This window comes from Bombus vosnesenskii, unplaced genomic scaffold (assembly GCF_011952255.1).
Source record: "Bombus vosnesenskii isolate JDL3184/JDL3185 unplaced genomic scaffold, Bvos_JDL3184-5_v1.1 scf7180000013264, whole genome shotgun sequence".
NCBI classification, from domain to species: Eukaryota; Metazoa; Arthropoda; class Insecta; order Hymenoptera; family Apidae; genus Bombus; species Bombus vosnesenskii.
In genome coordinates this window covers 10,171,098-10,196,283 of record NW_022882924.1, presented here as the reverse complement: position 1 = coordinate 10,196,283, position 25,186 = coordinate 10,171,098, and the positions used below count along the sequence as shown (strand labels likewise).

Sequence of the window (25,186 nt, the reverse complement as noted above, 5' to 3'; positions counted from 1 at the left end):
AAACGGGAGGAAAACACGGGGCGCTGTGTTTCGCACGAAAGTGGAACTCCGAAGGCGAAGTTGGGTGCAAGCATCGGCGGAGAAGGTGGAGAACAAAACGTCATGAACTACGATCGTTTGGAGCAGGTCTCGTCCCGATGAATCGTGCCGGCGTTGAAAGCCAATGGGGCCCCGAAACGAGTTCCAAGAAGAAAGACAAAGAGCCTCGTAATGACAGGAAAGAGATCCAACGCAGATGGCAGGGGCGACCGGAGGGATGGTGCAAAGACGTTCGCCCTCGGCGAAAGCTAATTTGACTTCGCACTTCTATTCGACGTGTTCCTGGCAAGCTGCACGCCTCGATTACAAAGAAGACAAAGGGGGGAAACGTGTCTCTGTGTGACCGGTGAAAACGATCCTCGAAAAAGTTTGTGGAACTCGAGCCGGTGAGACCCAGACCAACAACTACGCATCGCTTAGCTTCTATCCACGAGATTTTTCCAGGTACTAGAACTCAGCAACGAAGAACAGCGGAGAAGGTGAACGACGAGACGAAGATCGTTTTAATCTTAACCCTTAGAAGCACAAATTGGAATTCAGTAATTTGACTAGTCCGAATTGTGCACTGCAGAGAACAAAAGGCCCAACTATCGAAGAATTTAGAGAAAGAATTTCGATAACACTTTCGATAAATACTATTTATTCGTCGCGTATGACGTAGTATTCTGCGTTGTATTATATTATTAGGTCGTCCGAAAAGTTTCTTTCGTTTCATAAAGTGATAATAGATAGACAACAATTTCTGTTTTATATTATTTTATTGAATTAGGTATGATCCATTTCGTTCTATTTCTATTATTATATTCGTGCATAATAGCTAACATAAAATAATAATAAATAAAATATAATAAAAGCTAATATAAAACAAAAAACATTGTGCGTCTATTATTTCTTTATAAAACGAAAGAAACTTTTCGAACAACCTAATACATCAGATGAATGCATCGTAGTGTATACATATTATATATGAATATTTATTAATTTTAAAAAAGTTTCATATCGAGAGATTTATATTACTTTCCATCTTTATGTTTATTTAAAATTCAGCTTAATCATGTTTGGTGTTCGCTTATTGTCCTTTGAGATTTAATATTTACAATCCGTGAATATATATTTTTCATTTCCAACTTATTAATATTGTAAGTATTGATTCCAAGTTACAAAATTATCGAGCTTCAACCACTTGTGGCATGTGCCCTTTGGTCGAAGATTAATGGCTTTTGGCACTCCATTTTCAACCTGAGAGAAAAAAGAACTCGAGCGACGCTACTAATTGCCGGGAAATATAGGGACAACCAATGATCTTGAAATATTATTAATTCGTTGTTCGCGCTTCGTCACGGCGGTTAAATAGCGGAGAAGTTAATGAATGGAGTTAAGGATGCCTCATTATCCGGCTCGGTGAAAAGATGAATTATTCATCGTGTCATAGGCGCGGCTGAGGAACCGTAAAAAAGGTTGGAAACAACTCTGCCAAGTATCGAAGATTTTCTCTCGCAGTCTTTCGTTGACTACGGACGACGACGGTTTCGTAAGCATTAGGTTAATAACTAAAAAAAACTGACCTAAAAAATAACTAATAAAAAGCAAAAATGTCGCGACGTATATGAAAAAAAAAGACACACTCACATTGGTTTTAGAGGTTCGAACAGTACACGATTCGACTCGAAACTTTCTCGAATTTGTAATAAACGTTTCACGAGAGAAACAAAGCAATATTGTCACCATTGTGAATATTCATCGAGAGGAAACGAACGCGATGAGGACTCAGTGACTAAGCGGAAGAACTCGTGCTGTTATTATCTCGAGGACAAATAGGTCAGGATGAAAACGCTAATTATCGAAGCACGTTAATTGTTAGACCACGTTGCATTAGACCAATGATGGAAACATAGAATTTCTAAGGTTTATTGATTCCAAAATAAAAGAAAAAATATACCAGGGTGCAATTTCACCCGTAAACGCGATTTTCTTCGGTCATAGAGCTTTTAAGAATTAATAAAAGAAAACATGCACAACAGTACACATAGAAGCAATGAATCATAACCTTTGCGGCATCTTGATTTTATTAATAAAAATTACTCGCTGTAGAAAACATAGAATTTCTAAAGCTTATTGATTCCAAAATAAAAGAAAAAATATACCACCGTGCAATTTCACCCGTAAACGCGATTTTCTTTGATCATAGAGCTTTTAAGAATTAATAAAAGAAAACATGCACAACAGTACACATAGAAGCAATGAATCGTAATCGTTGCAGCATCTTGATTTCATTAATAAAAATTACTCGCTGTAAAAAACATAGAATTTCTAAAGCTTATTGATTCCAAAATAAAAGAAAAAATATACCACGGTGCAATTTCACCCGTAAACGCGATTTTCTTCGATCATAGAGCTTTTAAGAATTAATAAAAGAAAACATGCACAACAGTACACATAGAAGCAATGAATCGTAATCGTTGCAGCATCTTGATTTTATTAATAAAAATTATTCGCTGTAACATTTATATATGCCAGCATATTCCTCCGTAATTACAATGCATAATACGCATTATTTCTTGAATAGATTCTGGAACAGACAATTGCCGGCGATTTGTAAAAGACATTTCTGTAATAGACATTCCACGGATTCCTGGCCAAATTCATTCCACCGCGTCACCTGACAAATATTTGTCTAACTACCACACGCTTCAGGGTCCATTCTAGTTGCTTTGTGTCCCAGATAAAACCCAGTCGCGGAACTCCGTTTCTTTCCTCCCGTGTCGAATAGAGACCATTGCGAAACCAGTCTGTGTCGAACGCGAAGGAAAGCGAACGTCGCGTTAAGTCATCCACTGCGGGGGACTTGGACGTAACTGAAAGTTTGTCGTGATTTCGCGTTTGTCGTCATCAGCCTACTATTATTAGAGAAGAGTCGCGCGTCAACCTGTCGCGTGAAACATCGAAAAATAGCCGCGTATTGTCCGCTTCACGTTCCCGTCCTTTTGGAATGCCGTCCTCGTCCAATAGGCAAACGTGCGTATCATTGGAAATATGAAGCGATACCCAGTGACACGAACCTATAAATTTATCGCTATTTCTTTGTTACTGGGTTGTAACATACATACGTTTGTATATGAGACTTACAGGAGCCAGACAGAGAAACTTTTTGTTCAACTGAATAAAATTTCATTACACGACTACACGATCATTATTCGACGAATGTATCAGTATTACATAAATGATAGTAAATTCTACGATTAATTATCTATATAGAAATACCTGAAATTGAAATATCTTCACCTCGGTTTTATTCCAAGAAACGAAGACTCGTAATATTCTAAGAAAATCTTCCTGCATAATTCAAACGATAAATTAAAATACAATAAAATTCCTTGAAACGAAGAAATGTTACAACACCAGAAAAACACGATTATATAAAAAAACAACCGGGCTTTGAAATAATTGCATCGACGCGATACATACAACAGCGACGATAAATTGATTAAAACTGAAGACTGTTCATGCGATTAATCCCAATTTCTTCTTTTTCTTTTCTTTTTTTAAATTTTCATTATATATATTAACGATCATATTAGATAATTTCGATAGAAGCTAGCGGACGGCCGGCAATTAAAGACTAAAAATAATTAAATCCTAGGTAGATGGTTAATTGCCGAAACTCGATGGAGAAATACGGCCGGGTAGAAAAAAGAAACGATAGTAATTTATTGCATGGTACAGGTTTGCGAACGGTTGAAATAACGGCGGTCAGTTTATTCGATTTCCTCGCGTCCAGTCGGCTGGTTCAACTAAAATAGTGGAACAATTAACGCAACTATTAAAATCCCTAGCGGCTATTAAGGGCACACTCCATTAAAAATGGATTAACGTTTTGTATTCAAATTACTGTAAATTATGCGGAATAGAGGGCACGGCTTATCGGAAAACCGATTGCAATGAGGAAACGGGCAAATAAATAGCATCGATGTTCACTGTCTTCTTCCACGTTGCTGCTGGTGATCGAGACGATCCTAACGCATTCCGTATTTATCACTTTAAGGCAGATTGTTCCTGCCGATTGCAAAGTAGCCTTGTCGCGTGATTCGAATTAATTCGATTGCTCTTTCTAATTGTGTATAAACGATCTTTTAGCGAAGAAATAGGAACTACCTAAGCTCGAAGAATTTTAAAATAAAACTACGCATTTTTATGCGTTTGTAGAAAATTTGAAAGTACAAAATTCCACCGAATGCACGTAATATGACAAAAATATATAAATAGCGAAAATACAAAGCTTTCCACAATAGCTGATAGGTAAAACTATTTCCAAGCGAGATTGCAATTTGTTAATTATATTCTGAAGGATATGAATTAGCATAAAGATCCACAGTCTAATTATAATACTGAGTTTCCTGGATTTTATTTTCTCAATCTCGCTTTCGCTTCGATCGAGAAACGACTTTTAATGTTTCAAAAAAATCTTCAGCATAAAATCGAAAGGGGAAATTACATGTGTCGTTTTACGATTATATTTCCTCTTATTAAGTTTCCTTTGGATTTTGAGAAATTTAAGGAACCATAGAATTACGTGTGTCGGTCAAAAATGACAAACAGCATTCGCAACAAAAATCAAGTCAGCAGTCACGCACACCAGTGCACATGGTTATACACATGCAACGGGCTATGCAAACGCAGCCTGTGGAAGAAATGAACTGGGACCTTGCACGAATGACTAGTCACTGAATCATTCGCGCAATAATCATCCACGCGGCAGTTTACGCGAAATTCATTCGACTGCGTACATCGTGTTCGTCTTCGTTCTACATACACCTACTGTTCCTTAGTATCAGCATACTTTATTCAACATTAATCACAGCGATGAAATAACGATGAATCGATCATTCATACTTTCTACCTTTTTCTACAAGGCTAAAAACCTAATATTATACGATTTAATATTACAGACAATATTTGATTATTAAAGAGAAGAAAACCATGGCGCTTCAATTTATCCGTAACGTTCCAATTAAAAATATATCTCGTGAAGAATAAACAAGTGTCTAGATACTTTTAAACGATAACGTAGTTACATGTGAAAACGTTTAACATGAAAACGTCAAAGAACAAAGAACGGTATTTACGCTTTTAAATTAATCCGTGTCACGGTTTCATCTCTCTTTGTTTGAAGGAAATCGGCGACGATGCTGGAAAGAATAGAAATTCGTTGTAACTTTACGTCGTGACAATGAATCCGATAGCTTTCACGACAAAGTTTCGATTATCGGGGCAAACAGACTGATATTTCTCCATTTACAAACGCTGCAGGCGCTGGTCGACATCATATCGTTCAACGTTCTGTATTGTTGGCGATCGCTTACTCGTCACTTGCAATTGAAAATTTATATACACCTACACGTACGCAGTATCGGCGGACACGGTTACTAGGGACACGCGTTATGCCACGATTGTGCCTGGAAATTGATTAGCCCATTCATACTTTCGGCTCACCCTGCCAACCATTCATAGTTGCTACGTGCCTCTTCGCTTAGTACCAACCGCTACGATGAATTTTCCCTCGACATGTACCGCGTACACTACGAACTATAAGTTTTCGGTTGCTAAGTATTAAGTTCGTATAAAAAGAATATTGTACGAGGTTAATGGCGAATTAATGGGGAAAATTTGAAGTGTAAAAGGAAACTTCTAATGAAAGAAAAATAACTAATGAAGTGTATTATGCGTGTGGTTTTATTGAAAAGATTAAGCGATGGTATATATCGAAAATGTATGATCAACGACGCAAATAATACTGTACTTTGCTCCAGCTGACTCATGCAGTTTATTTTAAGAAACATTTTATCACCTGACGTATTAGCAACGATTCAGTCAACAGTTATTCATGAGTCTCTCAACTACCAATGGCAATGTGTCAAATATAACAAAGCGACAACTCTTTTGTTGCTTAGAGGCACATCGAGAAACATTTTTTCCTACGTTCGACCTTGTAACCAAGAAAAATTTTGCCCGATATAACTACGATACGGTATCGTAAGGCAGATAACGACACGACGTATGCCAATGACGAATCGTATTTAGATATCTTTGAAAACAGTTTCGGAAAGTTGAAATTGAAAATGAAATTTTTCTATCAAGATCTTTGGATTCAAATTCATCGTTTCGTATTCAGATTCAGACATTCAAATTCGTATTTCCATATTTAGATTCAGATGTTTAAATTTAAATTCAAATTCAAACTTCCCTAACGAAAATTCAGTTCTCTATAATCAAATTTGAAGTTTCAAACGTGACATCACATTTTTAATATCTGGTCAAAATTTAAAGTTAAATTTTCACGCGCAAACTCGAATCTTCAACTTTACGTACAAATTTAATAATCGAGATTCGAACTTGCAAATCTAAATTCAAACTAACTAAAATTCCCGTATTTTACATTATTAACCGCTGTTTCGCGTGACCAAAGCTATCTTCTTACACGCACTTCTTAAAGGTTGCGAGTACTTTAATTCGACGATGTGGAACAAGCCAGCCAATGTTAACCCGGTGACACCGTTTTTGAATTAGTCCTATATCAATTCCGATATTTATGGGATTATATCACGGCTATTATCTCCAGTTAATCTCCTCTCTTTCAGTATCATGAGATCTGTTAGTTTTCAATTTGCACGCGCCTGAAATACACCGGCGTAAGTATGATAGATGCGTGGAGGTAACTACGAATATTTATGCTAATTTCTTAAGCTCCTTGATAGACGGGTTCACGAGGGAACACGGATAAACCGTCTGAAACCGTGACAGAAGAGAAACAGCGAACACATCGATCGTTGTCCGCGGATTATCGTCGTAATTCTCGCGTACAAACGATTCCGTCTCGTAGTTTCACCCGCAATCACAAACTCGAAAACTGCTCTTTCATAACACCGAATATTTAATTTATATCTGCGCTAATTATGAGTTTACTTTTCCAAACGCGAGTATTATTATCATTATGCTGAATTTTTTTATCGATCATATTAAAAACCTTCCGTATATTTTTTTAACACAATTTTTGCTTCTAATTAGAAGACACTTCGTAAAGTGAACTTATAACAATTTTCTAGAAGCACCTATCTAACTGAAAAATAAACCCATAAGCGTTTCATTGAAAAGTAACGAAATAAGAAAATTTCGGAATAAATGAAAAAACTGTTCATTAATAATACGTACTAGTAATCTTTTACAAATTGGTTAATATGCAAGTGTTAAAAACGTTTCGAGTAATGTAATTGGCATTCGGTATAATTCATGAATAAGACATAATTAATATTATCATAAGAGATAACGAAATTCGTAGAACGTAGCTAGACATACACTTATCATTTTCTCAGAATTATCTCTTACAGAATTCTGGATCAAGTAAAAAATAAATTAAATCAGAAACTTACGTCGTACACTTGCTAGAAACTAAAAAATGACGAACGAAAAATGCCATCAGATATTTCACCAAAGTTTAAGATGTAATAATAAATAATTATGTTTCGTAATTACTCAAAGTAAATAATCTCTGCAATCGACTTTTGAAATTAAAAAAAGAAGTTATACACCTTTAAATCTAAAGATACAATGAAAGTCACTTACACTTGAAGAAATACAATAGCACGGAATTATGGATAGTGTCGCGCACGGTGATAATTTTCGATTAGCCGCGCGAAATCAAAGGGCGAAAATTTCAAGGCGTGGTGAACGAACGAGAAACACACTCGTGTACAATGATAAACGCTCAAACATTCCTGCCAAGGCAAACGGAAGCGCCACATCGCGACAAGGATAAACGCGCAATAAGAAGGTCACGTGAGCCCTCGGCCATTCAAAAACCGAACGAAATAAAAATCAACCTTTCAATGATTATCGGCGATATTACTGCGATCCATCGCAGCAACTTTCCAACGTTTCTCCCCTCGCAAGCTATAAAATAACTCACGCGTGCAATCGAAAGTATGTAATTTCGTATAGCACCGTTTTTAAATCGTTGAGGGTAACGTATCGTTGCATGGCTCGTTTACGCCACCCGACGTTATAAAGAACGAGCCTATCAGACGCTCGAATAATCAGCACGAACGAAAACGAGCCACCACAAGAAAGAAGATTTCGACGAGAAATCCTAGCAAATATACAAAGAATAGGGAATTACGTATATTCGCGAAGTATACAAAAAAAGCTCACCCTCCCACTCAGTTTTTATCCCCAACGAAATTGAGGTTATGTTTTACCTGTCACGCGTTCTTGTTCTCCTCGGTGGGTTTCGTCTTACTCCGTGCAACCTCGACGGCCTTTTCGGCGACACACTTAAACATTATCTTTTCCACCACTACCGTTGGTCGACGCACTAGCACTAGTTTGACACACTGATTCCCTAAGTCACAAAATCGTATCGAACAGCTCTCCACTCATGTGATCACAGAAGGGCACACGCGCACGCGTCCTCCCTCATGGAGCGACGATCATTCGGCGAACTGACCCAGACTGTGATTCAGCGCGCTGGAGAGAGTCGTTCGGTCGTTCCCCGGCAGCGTAAAAGCGCGAACTCGGACGGAGAAGGACGAACGAAGTCGAACCATCACGGACGTGCACGAACGCGTCCGATCAAGCATGCGCCGCCGGCCTAATGCTTATCCGACACCACGCTGCTTTCGTGGTCGAGGGGTGTCGCGTGACCACGAAGTCGCGAAACACTATACTGTCTGGCACGAAGGCTATTGCTGTTATCTTTTTTCTTTCGTTCTTGATCGTGAGATTTACCATAGGCCATAAGCTGTAGAGCACTGAAAAAACGAGAGCGCGAATTGTCGTCTCCCTTCACTCTCGATCTTTCACGGAACTCTGATTCTTTTTTCTATCGTGAATAGCAATGAACCTGATAGAAGCGAAAAACTCGGTACTTATATGTATTGTATTCTGTTTACTCGATATACACCGTTGGTATTGATTAATCTATATAAAACTGCCTCCGAAATCTTTGGATTTAAGAAAACATTCTTATTTTTTGAGAAATGGCGACATATTATCGTAGTCATAAATTTTCAATTCGTCTTGTATTTTTACTGTTTCTTATAATATTTCGACCAAGCAGTATTTGTAACAATATCCTTGAGAAGTTTCACGAAAACAATTCGAATTAAAAAACAAGCCGAGCAAAAGAAACTCATATATAAGCAAAAAAAACAGCAATGTAAAAATATATTAGCATACTTTATCCTATTTCATCTTCCCCGCCCACCAAAGGTATACCTACATATGTCACACAACATATTGTCCTTTTTTCACGTTTGGGCAACAAACGCAACTTAAAAAAAGTAAAGAAACTAAATATTTCCGTAACAATGCCGTGTAAGAGGACGGTAGCTACGTAGCGTAACGGAGTTTCACCGAAAGCGAGAACGTGTAACCTTACATACGTGTTCTTCCTAATAGACACACCGATGCCCGTTCTCACGTATTTTTCTGTCCCCAAGCCGAGAGAGAAAGCTCTCGCGACCAGATTCCGATGGAATGCATACCGTAGGCAGTAATCCGCCCGCGCTCACCTCGTTCACGAGTCTCGTTTCAACTCGCGACGAGGAGGATACGCGTAAACGCGCGTGCCAGAGAATCGCGAACCGATACATCCTGATCCAGCAAGCCTGATCGAACGCAACTGGCGTATACTATAAGTACATATGCCGGGTACACCCGGTTTATGCCCGTCGTTGTCGAGTTCGTCGTTCCAGGCCGCAAGAGCTGCTCTCCTTTGTAGATCGAGGTGTTACGCGATACGAATGTGTAACACGATACATCCTTCAACACGAAGAAGCGTATACTGGAGTGCACAGGCCCAGCCTGGACATCGAGGAACTTTGTCGAGTCGCTCGCGCGTGAAGCGAAGGAATATCGCTTTTCGTCGAGCTTTCCTTCCTCCGGTTGTCTCTCTTCTCCTCCTTCGTCTTTCGTCGATGTCAAGCTTTTACTGCTAACCTGTCACACTCGATTTGCTTTTGGAAAGATCCCTTCGATATGCAACACCACGACTCGATACTGCCTACTTTACATATCAGTACCATTAATTATAGATTATAGGAATACCGTCGAATTATCTCGGTAATTGACCGAGTAAAATTAATTGCGTTTATTGGCCACGCGAACGAACCATTCTAGAAAATTACGAGATGCATACACGGTCGGTTAGTAATTTTGTTTATCTTTCGCTGGTTATTTATGATACAAAAATTTGTAATTACTTTCTCTTAACTTTCTTATAGATTCAAAATTAGTAGGTCTCTAGATATCTTGAACCTTGCTTTACTTCCAATTTTTTATTCTTATTATTAAAATATGCCGCAAATGTCTCTATAATTTGATTCAAAGTGTCGAATATTCTACCTTGTTAGAAAGTTTTATAAAGATACAGATAAATAAAAATGATAACATTTTTTCATTTAAATTATTTAATAGGTAGTAATTCTTTTCTAAATTGCAACTTTGCAATTGATTATTCCTAAATACGTATACATATGCATTTTTATGCATGCTAAAACGAACTGGTACTGTTTTAAGATTTCAGAATCAATTGTAGTTCGTTCTAACATTACTCGCTGTATAATTATTATTATATACCGACGGAATTCCAACATCGATCAGAACATCGCGGTATATGTATCCTGCAAGTTTCCCTTTCGTTTATCGGTCACGCATTTCCTTTTTAATGACACGCAGACTGATAGCGCAGACGCGATCGCGTCGCTGCCATACAGCGACGAACATATTCCAAGAGTACCATTATCGTAATATCCGTTTCGGTCGTCGCATCTGATAAGATAGGATAGGAGTGTATAACGCCGCCTACATCAACCGGATGAATGAAACCTGGACCACTCATCCTATCCCCCCTCTTTCTCTCTCTCTCTCTCTCTTTCCACGTTTCTCTCGCATTTGATTTATTTTTGGCACCGCAAAACTTTCATCCGATAATTTATCAAGGAAAACTATGGAAGTTCAAAGTACAATATTCGCATCGTGAAAGCACGCATTACTCAAAACAATTAGGGATTTACAACGAACCGAGACACGAGGCAAACATTAAGAAGTTTTGTAATGGAGTAATATATTACCAACTTTCACATCGATACAGAAATTTCTGGACTATTTTCTAAAATAAATTCTCGAGCTTCATCGTTTTGACAAAGTATAACGATGGTTAACAGTATCGATACAGTCGACGATAATCGATAAAACGATAGTGAATGCTAATACCCAATTATCCTCGAATAATATTGTATTGTATTTTAACGAGTTGACAATGAGAAATATAATTTATTCTCCGTAAAACCGATGTCAAATCTTAGCACGATATCGCGCATTATTCGCAAGCGAAAGAAGAATCGAATAATCTCCGGAGAGGCGTGATTAGTTTTTTCGAAGGTCATACGAAGGTCAAATACCGCGGCATAATTTTTACCACACACACCAGTGGATACAGCTCGTTATTTCCCGTAAGAAACTACGGAGCTATTTGTATAGGAGAAGCATTAATTTTACCAATTAAAGCGACTGGAGCCCAAATGGCTCGATTAATGAAAACGGCGGTAGAAACGCGAAGAGGCATTTCAAGTCAACTAAATAATAGCTTCTGCCTGATAAACAGATTTCACGTTGCCTGAACGAGCTCGCCTGAATTCCAGTAACTTGATGAACCCAAACACGGTTTAACACATTCTTCTCTATACTTTCCTATATAAATTCGTTCGAATAAAGCAGACGCGGAAGAAAATCAAAGTGTCAGAAAAATTCATTACACGCAACCATGTATATTTCCCATGATTAAATATTCCAATGTAACTTTCTCGTTCGAATTTCACATTCCACAAAACGTTCGCCTTTGCATCCTTTACCGTGGACAACTTGTCTAATTTACCTATCCCCCTGGTAATGAGACACTGTGCGAAATCCATTTGGAAATTGGAATGAAAGGTCGCGTGTAATTGCATAAGAGAGATGAAAAAGCTGGTCGAAGAATGAATCGGCAAGGCACCACGACCAAACGTGCAAAAATTCCACTCCCCCAGTCAACAGTGGCGCGCCAAAAAGGCTCGTTTAAAGTGTCCAAGGAGCTTTATGCACGTTTCCCGTGAGTTTACCTGTACAACGGATCAAAGAGAGCTGGCTGGAAGAGCGGAGGTTGCCCGGCGAAAGAGAAAGGAGCGTGAAAGAGAGAAAGATAGAGGAGAGAGAGAAAGAGAGAGAGAGAGATGCAAGCGGCTACAGGATAGGTAAGAGAGATACGGTCGTTGGCCGGTTCAGGCAAGGCTGCTGGCAAGGAGAACCAGGGCTGTAGTTGCAAATAAAACAGACGGGTGCATTCTCCATCGACACCGGTGTGTAATAACGGAGTAGCTTCGATAAAATATACGCGAGTACTTTCGTTGTTTTCCGAAGTAGCCGGGTGAACCGGTTCCAGAATAAAAAGGCTCGTTTGGTTACCGTTAAAAATCCTCTTACTCGAGAGCACCACAGAGAGCAACAAGAACGTGATAACAATAGGAACACGTTGCATTAGGTTTCGTTTAATTCTAGCATGTATTATTAAATGGTATTAGGACACTTAGTTCGCGAGTCACGCAGGAGATAAACTCAGCAACCTCGTCGTGTTTAATGAACGTGATTGGTGAACTGGTCGTTTGATTGGTCAAAAATTAAATCGTTCATGCATTTCCATGGTAAAAAAAAAAATTAAAACGAGTAATGGTAGAAGGGGCAAATTGCATCAGGTTTCGCTTAATTCTTATACGTTTACCGCTAATCGTACGTATTAGAACAATTATTACTTTGTGAATCGCACAGAAATTTTAAACTGACCAGTTCCATCAACGAAAAATTGAACAATCACGCACATTGCCATAAAAATGAATAAATCTTGATTCGTGATCTATGATTCGTTTACTGGAATACTTTAACAAATTATATTTTATTTAGTATTTTACGTTGCACGTTTACTCCACGTAGAAACAGTTCACTAGGGTAGCAGAATTTCAATCTGATTTCTTCGAGGAATTTTCATTCTACAGAACACGTAGTAGTTACAAACTCTTAGCGTTCATTTCTCAATGATGCGATTATTGGAATAAAATAACGAGAAAATGAAAACAGTGGGAAGTATCCAATTTGTATGAAACGGCGTATTTTGTCCAGACACGGTAAGCGTTCTAATACGTACGCGACGTATAGTTAGGGGCGAGATAAAAAAGGTTTCGCATGGTGGTAATAACGTTGCATTTATTAAGAGACGGATCATAGAAGCGCGATGATAATACTCGTCGTTTAGCTATCTAAATTATCACCATGGGCAACGAATAAGATGAAACTCATGATCGAGGCAAGTCGACGATATACACAGGTTCGAGAGGTTGGTTCGTAGATGAGGATACGAAATTAGAGCGCGTTCAGGTGAAAATAAGAAAGAAAAAATATAGTAGCGCGTATAACGATGATGCAAACTATTCCACGCTTTCACAACAAGCACTCCTTAACATTAATCATAGCCGCCGTTCTTAACTAGATCGAATCGATTTATTATCGATGTCTCAAGGTATTCTTCGAGATCTATTCATTGCATGTAAGTTCAATGGTATTCGTAACTTTCCATTCTGCCAAATGATATAAATTTCGCATTTTGCCTCGAACGAAATAAGAACGGAAATTTCCATGGAACGTCGTGTAATTATTTAACCTGTTGATTGAGCTATAGCTTAACCAGAGAATTTTATAATCGAGAGATTAAAACGCGATTTAAACAAATAAATTTCAGTTCAATCAGTCTTAACCTTTGCAAATATTCATTAATACGAGAAAATATCCAAACGCTCGTGGAGACGTTTTACGAGTACTATATTGTATATTCTATGTGTTATATGACACACTTTGAAATTTCATTAGCACTTTAATGAGTCTCGACTATCATAATTATATCGGTGAAGTTTGAAGCAAATTTAATAACATACATGGAAGCTGCAAGATATTTAGTGCGAGTATATATTCCACAGAGAGCATAGAGAAGATATTTAAACAGTCAATTATCCGCTATATTAATAAACCTTCACGTTCAGTTGGATTCTCTTTAAAACATTTATTCCATTCATGCTTTATACCAATTTTATACTAAATATATATTTGCAATGAAATCTATATAAATTTTCAGATTGACTTTAAATTTTATCTCCATCTTCAGTCTTACGTTTTATACGTATAATTGAGGCAGCCGAGTCTCGTGACAGCGCCAATGACATTTCAAAATGTTTTATGTAACACGGCGAACATATACAAAAATCTATTCTATGATAAATGTTCAAACGTGTCGAAAGAAAAATAAAACGCTGGCATCGACTAAACGATCAAGGCTTCCAAACTTTCGAAACTTTTAAGACGTATCGAAATTTTAAAGACTCAAGACTGGAGATATTCTTAGGAAAACTTCGGATCGCTTCCAAGTTGACATTGAAACGCACGTCGCTAGCGATAAGTTGAGCCAGCTACCAGGCCAAGAATTCGAGCTCAGCAATTCCGTTTGGGATTTGAGAAGAGGTATCTTCGCACCGTACACCTCGTGTCAAGGTGCAACGACACTATCCTTTTGTCCTTGAAGTTTCTTTGTACCAATACTCTCTCCAGTACTCTCGGACACTTGCGTACCAAGAATCGATCAAAAAATTCCGCGTTTCAGAGTTATATGGTGAAACGATATCGGGACGAAATTGTTCCTTACGATGACGTTTAGCGTAGCGTCTCCCTTTTACGTAAGATCGAACTTATTATCGGAACTACAGGGGCTACAAAAAGTATTCGTACGCCGTTGTGCTTATTTAAATATCTATGTAATACGCTAGAGAAGATATTAGGTTTAAGGATATTAAGTTTCGTATCAACCAATAGTACTTTTATGCGACCACGAAAACTTATTTCTATGAAAATTCTACAAAAATTGAGTCACTGTATATCGTGCTCTTGCTATAACTCAATTTACGGAAGTACGTCGTTTTCGGACACTTTCGCGAGAACTGGACATCAATTGCCTATTTGTATAGCGAAAAGAAGAAATTAATAAAACGTGGAGTTGATCGGTTCGACTCTTAAGGGACTTGCATATAACAAACTTGATTGTTCTGTACAAGGTGGAACGTTGAATCGTAAGATATTCGAAGTTCAGGTATGTCCGGAATATCTTGCTATTACACAGGTTCGAAGCGATTCCAAGTATTAAGATTGTATCGCTAAGCGCGGTGGAAATAAAACGCGTCGCGTACAAAGTGGCACGATGTGGAGAGGAAAAACGAAGAGGGGGTTGAAACGACGTCGATGAGCAAGGAACGAAAGCCGAGTGGTGGGAGGAAAATAAATCGATAAACGCCTCCTATGCGCGCCCGCAGCACGGCGGCTCAATTAATGGAATAATAATGTAGACTAGGCGAGCCGGAGAGAAGGAGTTCCGTTACAAGATATCGGCTGGAATTTAGCAAACAACAATTATCTCCGTTCACTCGTCCGTAACTTTCTCGTTGTCGCGGCGTTGTCTCCTACCTCCGGTAACTAATTCTCATATCACAGATGGTACACCGGTTAAAACTTGGTCCGGAGGCCCGCTGCTACCGGACGAAGTTCATTCGGGCTTGACTTTCGACGATAGCACCAACAGCAACAGCAGAGAGGGGCATTCTGAAACTTAGACAAACGGTGACCGACCCAGAAGCGAACTAGTTGAGTCAACTGACCTAGAAACATCGAGAAACACAGGGGCCGTCGAAATAACTCGAACAGCGGTGGCTAGCCCAGGCTTCGCAGTCGCTCGTACCAGGGCTTTTGTCCATCAAGAGATGGAATTCAGTTAGCAAGATTGCTCCATGCTGACCGTTCGATTTCCTCTGCCGGAAATTGAGAAGAATTTCGAGCCGATAACGAGGTCGAGCGCGATGTTCTCCAGCTCGACCAGTTCTCCACCTACTCTCTCGTTACGAAGCACACGTACAGCCATTCTAAGAATTGATATCTTTCGTTCAAAGATTACCAAAGACACGGGTTCCTACTTATTAAGAAGGCATCGAGCTCGAAATCGCGCTCAATTATGCGGCCAGCTGTGAAACACGGTTTAGAGAAAAACGAATCATTGGATAATGAAAGAAGTTCGTGAAACGCGGAGAAGAAGAAGATAGAGAGAAAGAGAGAGGAAAAAAAGATAAAAGAAGCGTGGGGAGATTCCTCGGTTTGAAAAGATATCGTCTGGAAAGTTCAATAACTAATCCGATAATTTCGATCAACCACATGCCTATCTAACCGAACTCGAATCACGGTCAGGAGAAAGGAAAAAATAAAAACATGGCTATCCTCATGGTCATCGAACAACAACGAGCAACGATTAAAAAAAAAAACGAATTCATCCATGCATGACGAAAGATGCTAGAAAGTCAAGGGGCGCGCATCTGTTCGGTATTGGTCCGAGGCTAAATTAAAAATAATTACTGTACGCCGTTTCAACCAAGCGATAACAACTCGATTACGATCCCAGAAACGATGCCGGGATTCAACCGGCGGACCTTTGCATCACGAATTTCCATTATCGAAATCTTTAATCTGGATCCGTGCTCGCTCGCACTTTCTCGCCCTTTTACGTCCCTTCTCCCCCTGCCCCCCTCTCGCTCTCTCTCTGTTTCTCTATCCAACGTGGTTGATTTCATCTTTACACCCTTCGAGCATTCCGCTCCTCCGATTTAACCCCTGATAAATTTGCCTTGTTATAAACTCGCTCGCCTCGTCAGGGGAAAATAAAAATTTCGACGTAAAAGAAGCGGAAGAGCAGAAAGTAATCCCCCCGATTTCAACGCTCAACAATGACGCGGGCGCGTGCACGCGCGTTCCTCTCGTCGTCGAACGCGATTTATAAAATATCCGCGTCAATTCCGTTTGCGTAAGGGATGAAAAAAGAAAAGGAAATCCTTTGTGCAAATTTAACTCTTCGTCGAACGTTGCGTTACCTCATAAAATCCGGTAAATATTCACCTGGCCGACTTTACAATTATCGTGCCGACTAAAGCTGCCGCGTTACCAGATCACCTCCATTTCGATAACAAATATTTAAAGATGGAATGTAGGATAGGAGATCCTATTCTCGTAGCGATACTTTACGCGCAGATTAACTAAAGCTTCGCGTTGATTTCGTTCGCTGAATCTCGAACATAGTGAAAGTCGGGGGCGTAAATATTTGAGAAAGGAAACGGCAAAAGGAATCGTTGTTTTCAAAGATTCATGCAAATCAATGTTGTTTGCAAACACTAGCAAACCAGAATGTTTTAATCGTAAAGTTAACCGTTAGTCTGAATGTTTACAAAAATTTGCAACAATTTAACAATAATCTTGGAACATTTCAAATAAAGATTGTCGTAGAAATTTTGACAAATTACCATTTAAATATATCGTATAATAAAATATTGGGTTGGCTTACTTAGTTACCAATCCAATAAAACACACGAGACGTAGCGTTATATTCGGACTCCCTGGAACGCAAAACGCCTGTGTTTACACAGTAAGACTAATCTACATTTTTAAACAAGAAATACTGTTGCCTTTCCGTTCTACAAACAGATAAGAAAAAACACTCGAATCGTTTTAACTTTCAGATAGAGATTTGAATCGATTAAATAGGGGAATAGAACTAAACGAGAACTCGGAGAAATCGGATGCTGCGTTCTGATCGACGATACCATGAAACTTGGCCTGTAGAAACACCGATGCGGCACGCTTCACAAAAACTTCCCTGGCGAAAGAGAAACAAGGACGTGTACCACCTTCACGGTGTACACAATGGTCCGTTGGAATCGCGGCAATTCCGCCTCTGCCTGCGTTTCTACGACGTTCTTTTTGCGTGTTTATACTCGAAACCCCTCTCATCCGAAGTAAACTGTTACGATTTCGAAATTCGTAATCTTCCGCGCACCAGCCTGCAGGCCCACATTTTCTTAACGACGGTAATGAAGCCACGGCGTTCTGTCGCCGCCTTCGACCGCCGTTTCTCTGTTGCAATTTCCCCTTCGGCCGCGCTAAAATCGTAGCGAACAGGCTCTTCCCTGTAACGAACCTCGGCCTTACGAAAACTTTCGCCAGCGTGTCATCTTTCTGCCTCGATCAATTACGATTTCTTCTTTTTAGGGCTGGTAGTTTTGAGAAACTAATTCGAAATTTTCTAATTGAGTAGGAGAGTTTATGCTGGATGGAGATCAGTAAGGGAATATGTTTCGTAAAAGTTTGTGCAATAATTATAACCGAGTTTCCTTTAGCTCGGAGAACTTAACGTGAACATACGCATGTATGTAAAATGGACTGTGATATATATCTGTAATAGTCTATATAACTTATATAAGTCTATTCTCATTAACTATGTCGTTATTATATTTCAGGATCACCGTATATATTTTATTTCTAGTACACCTCATTATTATACTTGGTATAATTCATGACTAATGGTCTTCGACACGTGTAATTAAGTCTGTTCTTACTAAATACCTTCTTACTACATTCCAGGATCACCGTATATATTTCACTTCTTGTTTATATTATCTTTCTATCGTTACTATTATAACTGATATAATTCGTATTAAATAATGCATATATCGTGCATGTATTATAGTCATTAATAATTATAAGTCAAATCTGACTTTAAAGAAATGAATAATACATATAATTATGTTCTTAATAGGAACAATATATATATATATATACACATATATTAGTGTATGTAAAAAAGAATAAATCTTGCAGTTTAATTCTAACAAAATTCCATGCAAAATGTATCCTACGTCGGGCTGTTATTGGGTCACAGAGGTCAAACCATAGTTCAGGTATTAATGGAATAAATATAATTGTTTTTAGATTATATTCTTAACAAAAATAATATGTATATATATATATATATATATATATATATATATATTAGTATATGTAAAACAGAATAAATCGAGCAGTCTGATTTTAACAAAATTCCATGCAAAATGTATCTTACGTCGGACTATTATTGAGTCACGGGGATCTAACCACAGGTCAAGTATTAATGGAATAAATATAATTGTTTTTAGATGCAATATTTCGGAAAACGAGAAGTGACAACCGCGTTTGACTCGAACAGAAAAAGATCCGGAAAGTAGATGTTTCTTTTCTGGCTTGCTACATATCTACATGTAGCATATTCCTTTCTTTAAAGGTGTAAAAGTTCGTGTTAGAATAGAAGTTCTCACGACACGTGACACTCTAACCGAACGGGTCACTTTGACGTATCTATTCGTGATTTTATGATACTGTTTAAGGTGCGGAGAATTTCCTGTCGCACGTTTTAATGTAGCAGCTCACGTAAATGTAATATGGTGGTTAGAACATGCAGAAAGTATTATGTTCTCTACGCTGCGTTTTACGTTGTATTCGCTCGTGTAAATCGTCTCTATGATAATGTCAATATATGCTGCAATAAAATTGATTTACTTTTTAGGTCGACTGAAATATCCAGCCATTATTATTTGCAACCACATCTTTATAAGTAGCTGCATTATGGTCGTTGTCTCTGCATCATTACTTCGCTATTACGACGTTTTAATGTATATTACAAAATCGTTTGTCACAGGTAACAGATATATTACATTTTTTCAAGCGATTTAGCTTCGAACATTAAAATGAAAACTTTCCCTTTGCATAATCAACGCGGTATCTAAATTTATTAATTTTTTATACGCAAATTAACTAACAACACGAACGAGGTTTTACGTGTGAATTTATTCGAAATAAAATTTCATTTCTATTTAAGTACGTTTCTTTCTCTTTTTCTTTTCCTTTTTTTTTAGGAGAAGTAGTGATTATAACGGTGATTTATGAAATTGATTATGTGATTAACTACAGTTATATTGATTAATATTCGATATAATCACAGTTTCTAATTAATTATAGCTTCTCGGTTTGATTCGAAAACTGGGACGCGATAATTGCCACTAGTCGATCGTTTGACAGTACCATAATGATTCAGAAATAAAATACAGTGTCTCGGTAATAGAAAAACAAGATTGAAAAAAAATAAGCGCATGGGCGTGTAGAGTCACAAAAAAGTAACGAACAACCGTATAATGAATTCGAATGAATTATTCGAATTCTACAAAATATTTTTAAACCAGTAAAAGTACTCTCTTGCTCTGCTCAATCCACCCACGAAATATGAAAGAATATGTTTACGTCTCTTTCAACAGAGAATCGAAGAAAAACGAAAATCTTCTCGAAATTAAAATATTTCTCAACGAAGCCATCGATTTAAATTTGTAAATTTCACACAGGAAACTGGATTCTTATTACGCTAGAATTTACAGAATTTTAAGTAAAACGATTGCAGCGCGTGTCTATCGATACCCAGAGGTTTATGCGAAATGAACGATAGTCGCCTGGCTGTACGATGCGTGTGACGATTACAAAGCGATCGCATTATATGCGCGGCACGTTCCCCGCGAGAAATTGTCCCAGCGAGAAAAGAAACGCGACGTTGTAACGCGGATCGCGGAAATAGTTAATAGACCACGCCTGGAACGTGAAACGATATTTTTCGTCGTTCCTTCGTGGAACGAACCTGTAAACGGCAACGATTTTCAAACTGGTTGTCGACCAACTTTCAACCACCGATGCGTTCCGATTAAATTGATACCTTAGGGTGTTAGAAATTAATCCTTTTCGTCGAGGGGATGTACAGTCGCTCACAGAACTCCGCGATCCATAAAATTCAAATATTACAACGTAACGAGTAACTCTAGTGATATTCTTCGACGTTTGAAATTTTGTATTAACTGAACGTAGACATTAGCGTGTTGGAAAGAACGATACAATTTATTACACATATTACAAAGAAGAAATAAGCAGATACAAATTACAATTTCACAAAAGTATGTATATACAGACTCGTTACTCGTGCATGAAACGATAATAAAACAGGTAGATTTAATGTTACATTAATATCTCGCTTCTATCTTTTCGTCATTGATCAAATGAAATAGAATCAAAGACTTCGTATCAGGTTGTCCGGACAGTGTCTTTCTTTCGTGTTTTTTACAGCAGTGCACCTTTATACAAACGTGAAACCAAGTGTGTGAAATGTCGCGGTGTTTATCTCAAGAAAACAAAATGGATCGTACGTAATTCGATAAAATAATATAAAACAAAATACGTTGTGCGTCTATTATATCCCGACAAAACGAAAGAAACTTTTCGGACAACCTAATAATCTCATCTCGAGGCATTTAAATGCTTCATACTTTTTAGTCGATTAAGGAGAAACCAGTGAAACGGCGTGTAAAAGTTACGTAAACGTAACATTCTCAAGAAACGTAACTTGTATGATTGACTGTACGCCTAAGCTTCCTGTGTTATAATATGACATTAAACTGGACATAAGCGGAGAAGCGAATATATATTTATTTCGTAAATATATCGTAAGTATCGGTTTGAATTTTCCCGCGTTGCTGCAAGCAAAATTCTGCCAATCGTCTTACTATAATCATTAGAATATCAGCATCCAGTCACTCAAGGCCTATCAACTCGATTATTACGTCCTCCAACTCGGAAGAAAAAAGGATCAACGATATGAATATGAAAAATATGTATAAAAACCTTCAGTTATCTGCGCTAGTTGTCGATATATTATGTTCTCATATGTCAGTCTTCTGTTTCTTACCTGAAAATAAAACGAGAACAAATCATTAGCAGGTTAATTGTTTTTCTAGCAATTTGTATCGTTTGTCGCGTTCTTCGTCGGATCAGCAGATGTCCTGATACACGTGAGCGAAACATGGTGATCTATAGTGCAGCAATGTAGACTAGGAAACGGGTAGTGTTTTGAGAATCAGCAAAAACTGTTACTTTCACCGTATGAATCAGACTTTTAGCGGAAACTTTTGGCCCGACGCCAACGCAACTGGCCCGGTCTTCCCCTTGCTGGTGCAAGTAGTACAGATATTACCGTCTCAACGGTTGCACGACCTTTCTGTGTGCTCGATACACGAAAACAAGCGACTCTTTGGCAGCTAGCATTACGCTAATGTCGCTGCTTTTTCCGTGGTATAGCATGTGTCCCTCGGTGTAATCGACGATGAAAGGAATCGGTGAAAGAGCGGAGAGGAGTCGTGGGATTCGCGACTCTGCCCGCTAGGAAAAATGTGAAACGTATTACCGACCAGAACCGAGTATCCGAATTTCCGCAAGCTCGTTAGCTTCCGAATAATTGCATTCGCGAATTTCTTCCTCGGAATATTCTCTCTGCCATTTGTTTGGTCTATACGAATCTTATTTCTCTTTTCCTGGCTAAAGTTGGCTTATAATTTTCAAAGAGCTCGGTAGGTTCGATATTATCAGTTTTCAGAATTCAATAATACAATTTCAAGCGGAAGTAACGCGATTTCGGTTAAATTGGATTTTTATTAAGTTGGACATTCTCGTTGTTGGTTTATAAAACGAAGAATTAAAAAGCTTTCGGTTACGTTAGGTTAAATGAAATTAATCTTGCTGCGTTCTCGTGGACATTTTTATTGTTTTCTTTTCTTTTTTCTTTCTCGTAGTTAAAGAATTTCTTAAATTTGTGGAAGATATGACAGAATTTTTATATCCATCACATCCTGCCTCGATTTCATACCTATTTTTAACCAAAGTTTCTCTAGAAAAAGACAAGGTAGCGGTGTATGATTTACGAAAGCGTAAGGGCCACGAACGTTTCTCGAAATCGGTCCTAGTCGGCCAACCGTAATCGTTTCCGTAGAGGAATGTCAGACACGCTGTGATTTATTTCCAAGAGAACCGGCGTAGAGAAGTGACGAGGGAAGCGTACACACTGCGACCTGTAATTATCTGTTGGTGGAGTCAGCAATGAATTACGCTCGTGTGTAAAAAGACATAATTACGGTGGTCGAATTTCGGCGCTATTTCGTCTACACAGAAGACCACGAGATTGTAATGAGACACGACTATCAAAATTACATCGGTAAATTTCAAACTAATCTAAAGATTTATACGAAGGAATATATTAGATTTAGTATATTAGATTTAATATATTAAATAGAGTATATTACATCTACCGAAAGAAATGAAATCCAGTTGGGAAATCATATGAATTACAAAATTTTACAGAGACTAGCATAATTACGATATTTTATATATATTTGCACATTGCAATATTCTATGTAGGATAAACCGAATGTAACGCGTTAAATATCTCAAAACACGTGTTAGATATTAACACAAATTTCGAACATATGACGAAAAATGATATTTGGGATGCACACACCCGTATCAACCAATATAGGCACGCGATAATCATGTGTATAGCGCGAAGAATAATTTTTCGATACACTGAAATAACTTTTTCTTATTCACTTAAAATTGTAATATAAATATCTCCTCCGCAAGTGGTTGATTTTTCTATTTTTTCATCTTTGATCTGACCTTTGATTTAAGCGATACGGATCGTTACTTAACCCTTTGCGGGCGAATGTTGGAAAATAGTAGCCCAAGTCTTTTTACCATTGCGGATGTGACACGCTCAAGAAGGCTACCCGCTCGGAAACAGTAATATGATCAGCTAGACATCCTGCGTACCACAGGCATCGAAACAATAACCAAATAGGAACGGAATAGGCGCCTCTGAGATACACCAGACGACAACTCCTCCAGAGGGACTAAAACCTCAGTATAAAAAGCCTCCAAAATAAGCGCTCGCCCCAGCCTCTTGTAACACTTTGAATCATTCTGTTGCAACACTTTCAACCGTCACTCTGTTGGACTTGCATAATAAATTCTATTATCATATACAAAGCTCAATTTCTTCAGCTTAATCGTGAAACGATCGAACTGCGACAGGAGGAAATCACCGGCGATCTATCGGTTTCGTGATTTCTTGTGTCGGCATATAGCCGCCCGAATCTGTTCACAGTTCCGGACACTTATTTTGAGGTGGCTGGCGTGCGTCTATTTTTCTGAGCGATAATTTAATGCGTATTTAAATATGTATTTATATAGTAAACTAAACAGTATTAGGTTTTTGATAAAAGAAAATTATAGATCTTTAGAAATGTTATCTTCCGTTTAACGTAAACTCGCGATATAGGATGATGGTCGAGTCAAAACGAATTTCAGTCTTTCATTGGCTACATCGCGACCTTGAGATACCTACAATTAAAGAAGAAATATCCAAATTCAGTAATAGATATAACATAAGAGTTAACACCATTAACCACTAAAGCCCACCAGTTACTCAATTACTTGACACGTCGAATCAGATCCGCAGGCTGAAAAGACATTACCCTTTAGAATTAAGAACTAGATTCAACTAGAATCAAACTCACGATAAACACTTATTAAACACGACATAGTACCTTATAATTCCCAATGAGAATTGATTGTAAAATTCATCCAAATATAAAAAGAAAACTTATTATTCACGTTATAGTACCACGCCAGAATAATTTACTTATAATTCTCAATGAGAATTGATTGTAAAATTCATCCAAATATAAAAAGAAAACTTATTATTCACGTTATAGTACCACGCCAGAATAATTTACTTATAATTCTCAATGAGAATTGATTGTAAAATTCATCCAAATATAAAAAGAAAACTTATTATTCACGTTATAGTACCACGCCAGAATAATTTACTTATAATTCTCAATGAGAATTGATTGTAAAATTCATCCAAATAAAAAGAAGTCTTTTATTGGCATTACCAGACGAATCAGCAAGCTTTTTATATGTTTTATATATTTTTTATAATACCTTATACACGATGTCTAAAATATCCAGAAAGGACATGTTCGATAATGATAGTAGTGATGACGAGCATTATTTTGAACCTGACAAGATAGAAGACGACGATAGTACTTTAGGCAGTGGAAACGAATTGCGTTCAACAAGAAATCGACTCGGACATTTCAATATTTCTACTAATAGTGGCAATGATAATGAACTAAATACTGATGAAAGTAATACAAGCCTCGACAATGAATAACGCAAACGTTCAACGTGTATATTTTCTTAACTGAACGCGCCAATATCTCTCGTCCACGGCGATCCCGCCCGCAATGTGCAC

General features: G+C 38.0%; 1 protein-coding gene across 2 annotated transcripts in view; it reads right to left on the bottom strand.

The window, feature by feature from the left end:
• Positions 1-25,186, bottom strand: part of LOC117237775 (plexin-A4) — a 425,345-nt gene that overhangs the window by 352,003 nt on the left and 48,156 nt on the right. Inside the window, exon 1 of one of the 2 annotated variants that reach the window (XM_033502115.1) lies at positions 8,289-8,558. The exons of the other annotated variant lie outside the window; for it this stretch is intronic. The gene's annotated coding sequence lies outside the window, so the exon portion shown is untranslated. Of the gene's footprint in view, positions 1-8,288; positions 8,559-25,186 lie in introns of those variants that run through there. 2 annotated transcript variants of the gene reach the window in all.